Source organism: Salvia hispanica, chromosome 2 (genome assembly GCF_029641045.1).
Source record: "Salvia hispanica isolate PSC_SH4W2 chromosome 2, Shi_PSC_v1, whole genome shotgun sequence".
NCBI lineage: Eukaryota > Viridiplantae > Streptophyta > Magnoliopsida > Lamiales > Lamiaceae > Salvia > Salvia hispanica.
This window is the reverse complement of record NC_142693.1, coordinates 39,894,283-39,905,416: the sequence shown is the minus strand read 5'-3', so window position 1 is coordinate 39,905,416 and position 11,134 is coordinate 39,894,283. Positions and strand designations below refer to the sequence as shown.

Below are 11,134 nucleotides of genomic sequence, written 5' to 3'. Positions count from 1 at the left end.
TTAATAAAGGAAAATATATAAAAGATAAGTGGGGTTCAAATTGAAGGCGTGAATTATGGAAATGCAATAACTGCCGCCTATTTACTACTCCCCTAAATGCCCTTTTCGAATTTTTTCTATTAATTTATTAAATTCATGTGGCATAAAAATCAGCCATTAGATTTTGAAATTGGAGGGCCGAGATTGAGAAGGAAAAAGAACAAAAGATGCAAAAAGGATGTGAATACAACCCTATATATATATATATATATATATATATATATATATATAGGGGAGTGATCAATTGCTAACTCATCATTTAATTGCTAACTACAACTAATTTAAGGCCACATGATTTTAAAAAACGTGTGGTCTACAATTTGCCACGTATAATTTTTGTTTTTATTAATTAAATCAAAAAAATTAATAAAAAACGCCAAATTAGGGTTTTTGATGAAAATGTCAATATAGTGTTTCGAAAATATCAACACAATGCGTTGAGAATGTCAACACAAATTTAGGATTGACATTGTATATGCTCATATTGACATATTATATTAGATGTATTGACATATTAGCCTGTGTACGAAAAATACGAAAATTCTAGATTTTTTTTTCAATTTTTGACGTCGGAACATATGCATGTAGTATATCGTTGGAATCCTTATAAAATTATCTTTAATTTGATATATGTTATATGAATTTAAAGTTTTGGGATTTCTTTTAAAGACTTTAACTCGTCCATCGGGTCCACGTTTACGTTTGTATATCCACTTGCTCCCAATGGCAGTACAACCTTCGGGTAGGACAGATAAATCGTAGACGTCTTTGTCTATCATAGATTGTAGTTCCGAGTCCATTGCTTTCACCCATTCCAAATGATCGATATCCGCCTGCGCCTCTGCAAAATTCCTGGGATCTGGTACACTACTGTCCGAGGAGTGATCCATAGATTCTCCCAAACCAATGTACCTTTCGGGCTCATAAGAGATCCTCCCACTGCGGCGCGGCACTACAATATTAGGTGTAGAAGTTGAAGGTTCGGGAATTGGTTGTACTATAGGTACTTGTTCTTGGTTAATGGAACTTGTCACTGAAGTAAGCTCTTCAAGAGCTACCTCACTGCTGGGTTTATGATTCATAACAAAGTCTTCCTCTAAGAATGTCGCGTGAAAACTCACAATGACTTTCTTGTCTCGGAGACTATAGAATTCATAAGCTTTCGAACCTTTGGGGTACCCTATAAACAAATATACCTCTGTCCTTGAGCCCAGCTTAATTGGATCCTTTTCCAAAACATGAGCTGGACACCCCCATATCTTGAGATGTTCTAGATTGGGCTTACGCCCAGTCCACAACTCATATGGAGTAGCAGGAACAGATTTTGACGGTAAATTGTCCAAAATATGACTCGCGGAAAGCAAGGCATGTCCCCAAAACGAAATAGGCAGTCGTGCATAACTCATCATCGATCAGACCATGTTTAACAAGGTCCTATTCCTTCTTTCAGCTACGCCATTCTGCTGGGGTGTGCCCGGCGCAGTCGTTTGGGATTCAATTCCCTCTACTAATAAGTAGTCCAAAAACTCGGCACTGAGGTACTCGCCTCCGCGATCAGATCGCAGGCTCTTGATACGTTTTCCATGATGCGTCTCAGCATAAGCCTTAAACTCCTTGAACTTGTCAAAAGCTTCAGACTTAAAGCGCATCAAATAAACATATCCAACTTTCAAGTAATCATCAATAAAAGTGATGAAATAGCGAAAGCCGCCTCTTGCCTCGGTTGACATTGGTCCACACACATCAGTATAAACGAGTTCTAGTACTTCCTTGGCCCTATTACCTTTCACCCTAAAAGGTCTTTTAGTCATCTTGCCTTCCAAACAGGATTCGCACGTGGAAAATGATTCAGTATCTAGCCCTTTAAGAATGTCTTGATCCACGAGAGTTTGAATCCTCTTTTGGTTAGCATGACCAAGTCTAAAGTGCCATAAGTACGTTTCGTTCATTGAACTTGAAGGTTCTTTTCTTTTCTTTGAAATTTTCGATGCATTATTGAGTTCTAATTTGCGATCATTATATTGTGTAGATGTGATTGTGTACAGATTGTTTTCCATGATACCACGACAGATATAAGAACCATCTTTCTTAATAACACAACTGTCATTAAAAGAAATCGAATATCCATAAAAAACCAATTTAGAAACTGAAATTAAATTTCTACTAAAAGAAGATATCAACAAAACATTCTTCATAATTAAAAATATATCACTACTAAAACGCAAATAAACGTCTCCCACTGCTACGGCCGCCACTTTAGTAGCGTCGCCCAGCTGGACTTCGATCTCGCCATCATATAGTCGTCTTGTCACCTGCATTAAGTCAAGATCAAAACAAATATGATCAGTAGCTCCAGTGTCAATAACCCAAGTATGAGATGAAGTCGAAGCCAAACATGACTCAACGACTAGAGCTTGGTGCATACCTGTAGCCTTGTTCTTTTTAGGGCAACCTGGCTTCCAATGCCCTTTCTCTCCACACTTGAAACACTGTCCGGTTTACTTCTTTCCCGACCTCTTCTTTCTCTTTCCTGCGCTAGGCCTAGGGCCAGAGGAACGATGTGACGAACTGACCATCGCAGCCTTAGCTTGGTTCATGAGATCCTCTGCCGACTGAAGCTCAGTCAACAACTCAGAAAAGGTGTAATTCCTTTTGTTCATCTCAAAATTGAGCTTGAACTGCTGGAAGCTAGGAGGCAGACTCTGAAGGATATTAGTAACTTGGGACTCGACATCAATGACGCCTCCCAAAACCTCAATTTGATTGAGATGGCTCATCATCTCGAGGACATGATCCCTCACAGACGAGCATTCCTTCATTGTCTTGCACATGATACTCCGAAAGGCTTGAGACTTAGCCGTTCGATTCTGAGTACTAAAGAGATTCGTGAGATTTTCCATAATCTCGGTGGCAGTTGCCATGGCGGCATGCTGATGTCTAAGCACTGTTGACATGGAGGCCAACATATAACACTTAGTCATCTTATTCGCCTTGTGCCACCGTCTATGGGCATCTCGCGCTGCCTGCGCGGCGTTAGCCGCCGGCACTAGGGGCCGAAGAGTAGTGAGCAAAAACTTGTACTCATCAACCGCGAGAACGATGTCCAAATTTTGTTTCCATTCTATGTAATTTTGGCCATCGAGATTGTTTTCTTTAAGAATTGTAGAAAGAGGATTGAGTGACATGTTGACGATTTAGTTTGCACTGCAAAACAGAATGTTTACTATTTGTCATAAACTTATGTGATGAAATTGAGGAGATTAACCATAAAACTTTTCAAATTCTCACAACTGTAAAATTAAAATTTTGTACCCTCAAGTAGAGGTCAATACGCATTAAAATTTTTACATTTTCACTGGTCACAACACCGACGAATAGTCTAGAGACCGCAGCACGGCATGGCCGCCAAATGTTGCCTAAGCACGACCATCAGATTTAGCATTAGAGAATCTCGTTTCTACAACACACTCCCATGACAATGCTCATGCGCTGATAACAAGACCAAGCTATCTCGTAAATTATGTTTGAACTTTTGAAACTTGTAATTTCTTAGGATTATTCTCCCCACAGCATGGGTGGCGATAATATTGGAAACTACTTCTAGTCCATACTATTTACATATGAGAAGTGCACCTATATGAACTTGTTATTTCTTAGGATTATTGTCCCCACAGCATGGGTGGCGATAAGATTCAGAAATAAGCTTCATAAGTTGTGGACTAATCGATGGAGACCATATACAAACTTAGTTCGTAATTATCGCTTCGATATTTAAGTTATGGTTTTTCATTAATTATCCTTAGCCTTAGTGCAGATTAAAGGCTTAATTAAATTCTGTTGGTATTTAATTGGCTGGATAATTAAATCTTTTATAATCTTTTCAACATCTTATTAAAGGATGATATATTAATTACTAAAGTTTAATCCATATTCATGTCTTCTATAAGATTTATCTAAAATAATTAATTATTTATATCTTTGACTGACATGAATAAATAAACTTTAAATTAATTCCTTATTAAGATTAGGAAGAGAATAATATTTTATTATTTAATGGAATCCTACATAACTATCCTTATTAGGATTATAGATATATAATATAATTAGGAAACTATTAAATTATTCTTGTCCATATCATCTAGAAAAAAAATCCATAGATATGGTCAATAATCTAAATATTCCTAAAATCTAGGGAAATCTTACCAAAATATTTTATTTCCATTAAATAATAATATTTTAATGATATCTTTTAATTTAGGAATCAAATAATCATTAACATAATATTTCATCGTTATCTCGTGATCAAAATTGGCACGATCAACGACGACGAAGATCTACTGGCCATCATCTTGCCGGAAAGGCAATTTCACCGACCAACTGCCGCCGGAAGCTCACAAAAATCAATTACATAATAATTATGGTCTATTTAGCAGATTATTTAGACAAATTCTATTCGCGTAATTATCACATGTATCATGCTCATAACTCAAATAAAACATGATTTAAATTAATTGAAACCTAAAACATGCTTTTCTACAGTTTAGCCATTATACCTTGATGATTCTCCAAAGAATCGAAGATAGATAGGGCCTTCTCCACGTGAAGATCTTTATGTTGAACTTTCTGACTGTAGAGTATAAACATTGAATACATGAATAGAATGGCTCGATCACAATGACTCGAGTCGGGGACAATACAATATACTGGTTAATTATCAGAGTCTTTAGAGAAATAAAGAATTTCACTTGCTTTAATGCACAGCGGAAGGAACTGAACGCGGTTCCATGTATGAAGACACGAACCTCCGAGAGTATTGAATGGAACTATAAGTAGGTCTGGTTTAATTAGCACCCTTCCCTCCATCACAGCTCAACCTGCACATTTAGAAGTACATGCAGGGCTGAGTACAAAAGTACTCAGTGAACACATTGCCGAAAACTACAATAATACATTGAAAATATTGTCAAGCCATTATCACAGTAACACTCAGGGGTTTTATTAAAAAGACAAGAGTTTACTAAATACCATTTTTCGATTGCACAGTCTAAGTTCTTTCTGTTCTTTGCCATATCTGTACATCTTGTGCCGTAGAGATGGTGTTCTCCTACGGTCACCTTAACTTTCATGTGCCGGGAAAGTGGCCACTTTCCACGAGCACCGGACCGGCCAACCCTCTCGATGACACACGGTCCACGTGTACACTAGTCCAAGTAGGGACTCTCCCCTTGCTGGGACCCGAATTCGATTTCTTACTTTATTTGGCATAGCACATTCGGTATAACCAAACAGATAGGCATCATACATAAAACAAAACATTTAAGGCATGACAACATATTTTTCATAATTAATCATCATAAAACAATACTTTATACTTTTATCCACTGTAGGATAAGAAAGTTCACCTCGTATGCTTCTTACTCCGTATGACAATATTAACCCACTTGGAGTTAAATTCCTTGCGATGGACCTTGTCCAATAAAAGATAATAAACTATTTAGCTTCAAAGAAATAATATTAGCGGATGATATGCTCTTAGGATATGCATCCTATTTTCCTTCACTCTTTCATAAACTCATTCACTTTAATTAAACCCGTAGATTTAATTATTGGTATTAATTAATCGAGAGATTAATTAATTTAATAAACTTGAGGATTTACATACAAACCCACTTACTCAAAATTAATTCAAGAGAATTTTATCTCGAGCGATTAATTCAATCATAAATAATGAATTCCAAATAAGGACTTATTAATTTTAGTCTAACACTCATTTGATATTTGAAAGGCCCAAAAGTCAAGGGAGCAAAATCATTATTTCAATTACCTACTGAGTCAAACTAGCTGCTATACGTAACTTCTTTCTTATCATCATTTATCTCTATCCTCTTCCTTACTCTCTCTCTCTCTTTCTTTTTCTTTTCTAAATTTTCGCCACACAAGGTGCAGCCTCGAGTTTCTTCACGATCGGGAATTCAAACAACATCCGATTGTCACGAAAGTTTAACCAAAGGTAGAAGACTCATAAAGGATCATTCTTACCGAAGGAGGTCAAATTTTAACGGTTAGATTTTCCAGAAATAATTTCGGAAGTGGCTGTCGGTTTCTACAGTAGCAGCGTCGATTTTCTATACGATCAGGGGTTCAAACGTAGTCTGATCGTTCTAAAATTTTAAAGGAAGGTAAACAACTTATCTAACTTCATTATGACCAAAGGAAATTTCATTTGGACGGTTAGATTTTCTATTATAAATTTCCGAAGTGGCTGCTAAAACAAGAGGCTTATTTTGAAACATGTTAGGAGATTTTCTAGTTTCTTGAATAAAAACAAATACGACGTGCTTGATAAAACTTGAAAAGAGTTAACTTGCGGTTTGAAAACCATTACCTCAAAAGAACGATAAAAGGTTTATTTAGAAGTGCTTCTGCTTGAAATTCTCCTTCTTGAAAAATGCTTGCTTGAAACTCGCTAGGAAAGATGGAAAATTTTTCTGTCTGCTTGCTTAAAATTTTGGGTGAAAAAAGATTTTAGGTGCGTATGATTTTGGTAGAAAGAAGTTTGAGAGTGCGTCACAGAAGTGTGATACTGGATTTTGGTGTGTGTAGCAAAGTGATGCCTCAGAGAAGTTATGGAACTTGAAATTTCACAACTCTCCTTCCTTATACTACTTTCTGCCGACACTCGCATGCAACAAAAAATAATTGAAAGCTTTTAATTCAACGCTCTTCCTGATTTTGGGGTTATGTCTCCCTTGATTTAAATTCCTGTCTGCAGATTCTGCAGAAAATAATGACTCGCCTTTACATACACACATATATATACACTTGAATTATAAAACGTGATGCATATACTTATGTGATGACTCCATGTCATTTTCAGTGAATAGTGTTGCACTATTCACATGTTGACTATGGTTAAAGATGGTAGAAGTTATTTTTGTTACTACACTATTATTACACTGTCGTTTCTGACTTGTCCCATCATTTGTAGGAAGTTGGGGTTTCCTGAAGATAGAATACTAGCTTTGCGAAGAAGCTTTAGCTCATTTTTGTAACATCATAAATTAATACATTTCTCATTTGAAGAGAAATGACTATATTCTGTAAATTTAATATCCCTCTGCTTTATAAATGTACATGGACAATTATTTTATCGTTTCATGTATCCTCTTGTACATTAAAGTCCTTGATCAAAATTAGTTTCACGTTGGCTCTTAACTATCAATTAAAACTCATCAAGAATTTTAATACCACAAAACATAGAGTTTAAAATACTACTTGCTTTAATATAATTATTTACTCGATAAACGTTCAAGGACGTTAATTTGAGCGGGGTATTACATTCTACCCCTCTTAAAAGAAATTTCGTCCCGAAATTTGCACGATTTAATTATGAACAACTATGGACCTTGTACTTTCACAGTGTTTTCACTTTGTTATATGATTTCGTCCTTTAACTATTGCAACTCTCGCAAAGAACTTCTGTCAAAGATCATTACTCATATTTAAATTTAATCATTTCCTCTTTACAACATTTCAGGTTGTACATGAGGGAAAATCGTGTTCGTTTTTCATAGTTTGATAGTAATATCAAACGATCATTCCTTCGATAGCCCTTTTACCTTTTTTCTATTTTAACGCCTTGGCGATCTTAGTTATTCTTTCGTGGAAAAGAGATACTTATAGGAATCTTAGTCTCCTTTAGTAAACGGTAATTTCGTGCGATGAGCACAAGGCATGTTTGTTATTAAAACTTTCTGCTAGAGAGAGAAAAAAAATATATTGGAAACTCTCGTTATTTGCGGAATTTCACATTGCATTTCTATAGAGTTCATGCCTCTAGATCCTTAACATGTTTACTTCAAAAGTTAAACCTAGTTCACATGATTAGGGACATTTTAGTCCAGTCTTTGATGTACGGTGTTGGCACCCTAGCTTGTTTCTTGTACAATTATCATTAATACTAGTACTGTTGTTCCGTTCTTCTTGAAAGCCTTTTTCTTTTTACAGGGTCCGTGAGAATTTTAGCGCTTCTCCTTGGATTGTAAGTTCATAGGCCTCGCATTTTTGGTATTTTCGATGGGGCTAACTATACTTAAGAAACCTTGAATTCATTCGGGTATTGGGGTCTCCAAAATGGCACGACTCCCCCTTTCGATGGTCCATCGGGATTTTATCAGTGGCTCTAGGTTCCACTTTTTTTGAATCGTAATTCGTACTTGTAAAGCTTAGCGTAAAGCCTTTTCGCACTTATTTGGCTAACGTTTTCCTTCTTATCATCCGGATAGGTAGGTACGTCATCTATGGAGACGAAGATAAACTTGTTGGATACGCATTTCCTAAGTTTCTCGTATACTGTTATACATGTTATTACCATTTATTCCTTATGATCATATCAAGATAAAAAGGTCTCTTTCATATCAATATTGGAAAGGGCTCTCCAGGATACGTTATTTGGTTGTATTTATGGTTGGCGACAGTCGTATTTCGACTTTATCTACAAAATACATCAGCTCTCTTTAGTTGATCGAACCACTTTGTCTAGGAACATTATCAACGTTCCCTCTTTTCCTTGGAGTAAGTACGGATGATCTTCCGGGCAATACGTTAGGTTTGAGAAAGCCTGAATTTAGGGGTCTACCGAGTTATGCGTTGTGTGATTTGACTTTCCTTTGTCTGGTATGGTTTTCTAGAGGTCGAAGGTGAACTCTAATTGTTAACCTGATGGTTATTTGGGTAAAGTGTTGAGAAATAGGCCTGGACATTCGCATGGCATTTCAATTTTCGATATTTCTTTCTTTCTTCGACTTATCGGTTTGGTTACGAGGTAAAGAAAACATCACTAGCGTGGTACTTGCATGGGTATCCATGGTAATCTCGTTGGATCTTATTTTCTATCATAAGGCTAGGAAATCAATTTGTCATTCCTTGGATTGTGACGTGATTTTCAGTCATCTCCTCCATTCATAATGTCCAAAATTCTAAGTCTTGAGTTAAGGCTTTACGTTCTTCCCCTAACGTGATTCTTAAACTTTTGGCGTGTGCAAGAGGTCTTTACGATTCATTCCTACTGATGGAGTTACTCTTATTTTCGACTCAAAGTATCCTATAGTGAATCCTAAGTTATTTGCAAATCTTTCGTGTCTCTTTTCAGGCTGCCTTTGCCTTCGTGCGTACGTCCCTATTTGTGACATGACTCTTTATCGATGTCGTCAACGAGGTAGTTATTGCTGGTTCATCTAGGGTTGAACTTAAAATGCTTCCAGTTGTTGGCACGGATTCGCTCTTGCTCCTACTTCTGGAGGCTTAGGTGATTTACTAGAAATGATAATTCTTGATAAATCAAGTCCCGATTCTATAGTGGTTCTTGTTATATTTAGAATACTAGGTAGCATTGGTTTAATAGTTCTCCCTTACAGGTCGGAAGCAGTTGACTTTCTTAATTCTTTCATTTAGTTCTATCATGGTCGTAATTCCCTTTGTTATTGACGTCACATTTTCTTCCGCTTCCCTTTGCTTCGAGGTTCGGGTATGAGCATTGTAATCAATATTGGTTTTACTTCGGTGTGGGCGTCTCGATGCCTAAACTTGATAGAGGGCTCGGGGTATGATAGTCCTACGTAGCTGGTTAATGTCATTCTCGTCCCGTGCATTTTTCTATATCCACTCGAGTGGGCATATCTTGGTGTGTAGGTCATAGTTGGTTACTGAAATTCTTCTATGTTTCGGATTGTAACAATCTTTATTTATTTATTATTATTATTACGATATGTTTTAATAATGTACTTGTCGTACAATCCTCCATTGGCTTGTTCCAAGTCATGTCTGTTGGTTGCTCAATGTCATTATCTTCTACGTACTTCCCACCAAACTAGTTGGCTGGAAAGGTACCGTACGCAGCCTAAACATTTCTGCTTTGTGTAACATAGAAAGTAGAATATACACTTTGGCTCATGTAATCTACGTATCGGTTTTAGCTGGGTCTCCTATTTCATCGAATGTTGATAGGCCCTCTTTTTTTTTCGTAGAGTTAGTTCATTTTAATTCGACTAGTGGAAACGATTCAAGTAGTGGCGGTAAAGATGTTGTAATCTCATGTCTCTCCTTTCATTCTCCTTACTTCAGTTATTATTCCTTTCCATGTCTTTACTCATGGATTTTGGGTCGTTCGACTCTCTTGGGTGGTGTTTTGTTCGAAGCGTAATTGATAGCGTACTTGAACACTAACATGAAATCATAAACGATACTTATGGTCTCTAAGATACAACTTTCTTATATAGCTTGCCGAAAAAAGACAATAATGAAAAGGGATATAACCGAATAGATATAAAGGAAACTGGCTTAAAGGGGACGGGGTCTTATCATAGCAACTGGTTACAAGTGGACAGACATCATGGTCACAACTGGGAAACACTCTGGGATATCAAGGTTATGGTGCAGGTTGGGTAGGGTTGATGTCTGGATTGCCGTTGGGATCTTCCTCGGAATTCTCCTTCTCGAAGCTTTTATCGGCATTGGTCATAGCCGCACTACTCTTTCTACGTGCCATTTGGGCTTCAGTTGACTCACGCTGGTGATGCTCCATGTTTTCATTAGAAGCAATCTCATCGAGATGCTTCGTTTTCTGCTTGGACTTCGAGGGTGCATTGGGTTCTGGTTCAAGGAGATCTGTCCAAGGGGACTGTGGTCTAGACTTGCTACCAGCAAGGTTTGGGGATGCATCCTTCTTATCTAGCTTCATCTTCGGTCGCTTCATGTTGCCCACAGAGGTCTCTTCCGATGGTGGGCCGGGCCTTGCTCGAACTAGGGAGGGGCGTGGATTATCAAGGATCCGTAAAGGCAGCATTCCAGTGTAAGTGGCTCGTGCGAAGGAATTCTTCTTGGGCTTCGACTTGACTACGACCTAGCCCCGTCGGTGTGCCTCGCACATAGCCTTGAGTCGTTGATTGTTTGCCTCTATGTCTACAGACTTATCACTCTCAGATGAAGTTGATGACGATGATGATGAATCGATGATTAACTCTAGGTTCCTTTGAGGTCCTGCTTCATTCGTTTTCTTTGTTGGTCGTATTTGGATGGTTGTTGAAGGTTTCTTCTG

At 37.5% G+C, this 11,134-nt stretch overlaps 2 long non-coding RNA genes across 2 annotated transcripts; one reads left to right on the top strand and one right to left on the bottom strand.

The window, feature by feature from the left end:
* Positions 1 to 3,023: 3,023 nt before the first annotated feature.
* On the bottom strand, positions 3,024 to 6,661 carry LOC125216428 (uncharacterized). Its single transcript, XR_016135361.1, has 4 exons — positions 6,425 to 6,661; positions 5,442 to 5,506; positions 4,593 to 4,913; positions 3,024 to 3,243 (listed from the first exon to the last, which is right to left on the bottom strand). It is a non-coding gene; the product is annotated as an uncharacterized LOC125216428 (long non-coding RNA).
* Positions 5,940 to 7,254, top strand: LOC148932393 (uncharacterized). The gene is made up of 2 exons (XR_016135362.1): positions 5,940 to 6,218; positions 7,028 to 7,254. It is a non-coding gene; the product is annotated as an uncharacterized LOC148932393 (long non-coding RNA).
* Positions 7,255 to 11,134: the final 3,880 nt, after the last annotated feature.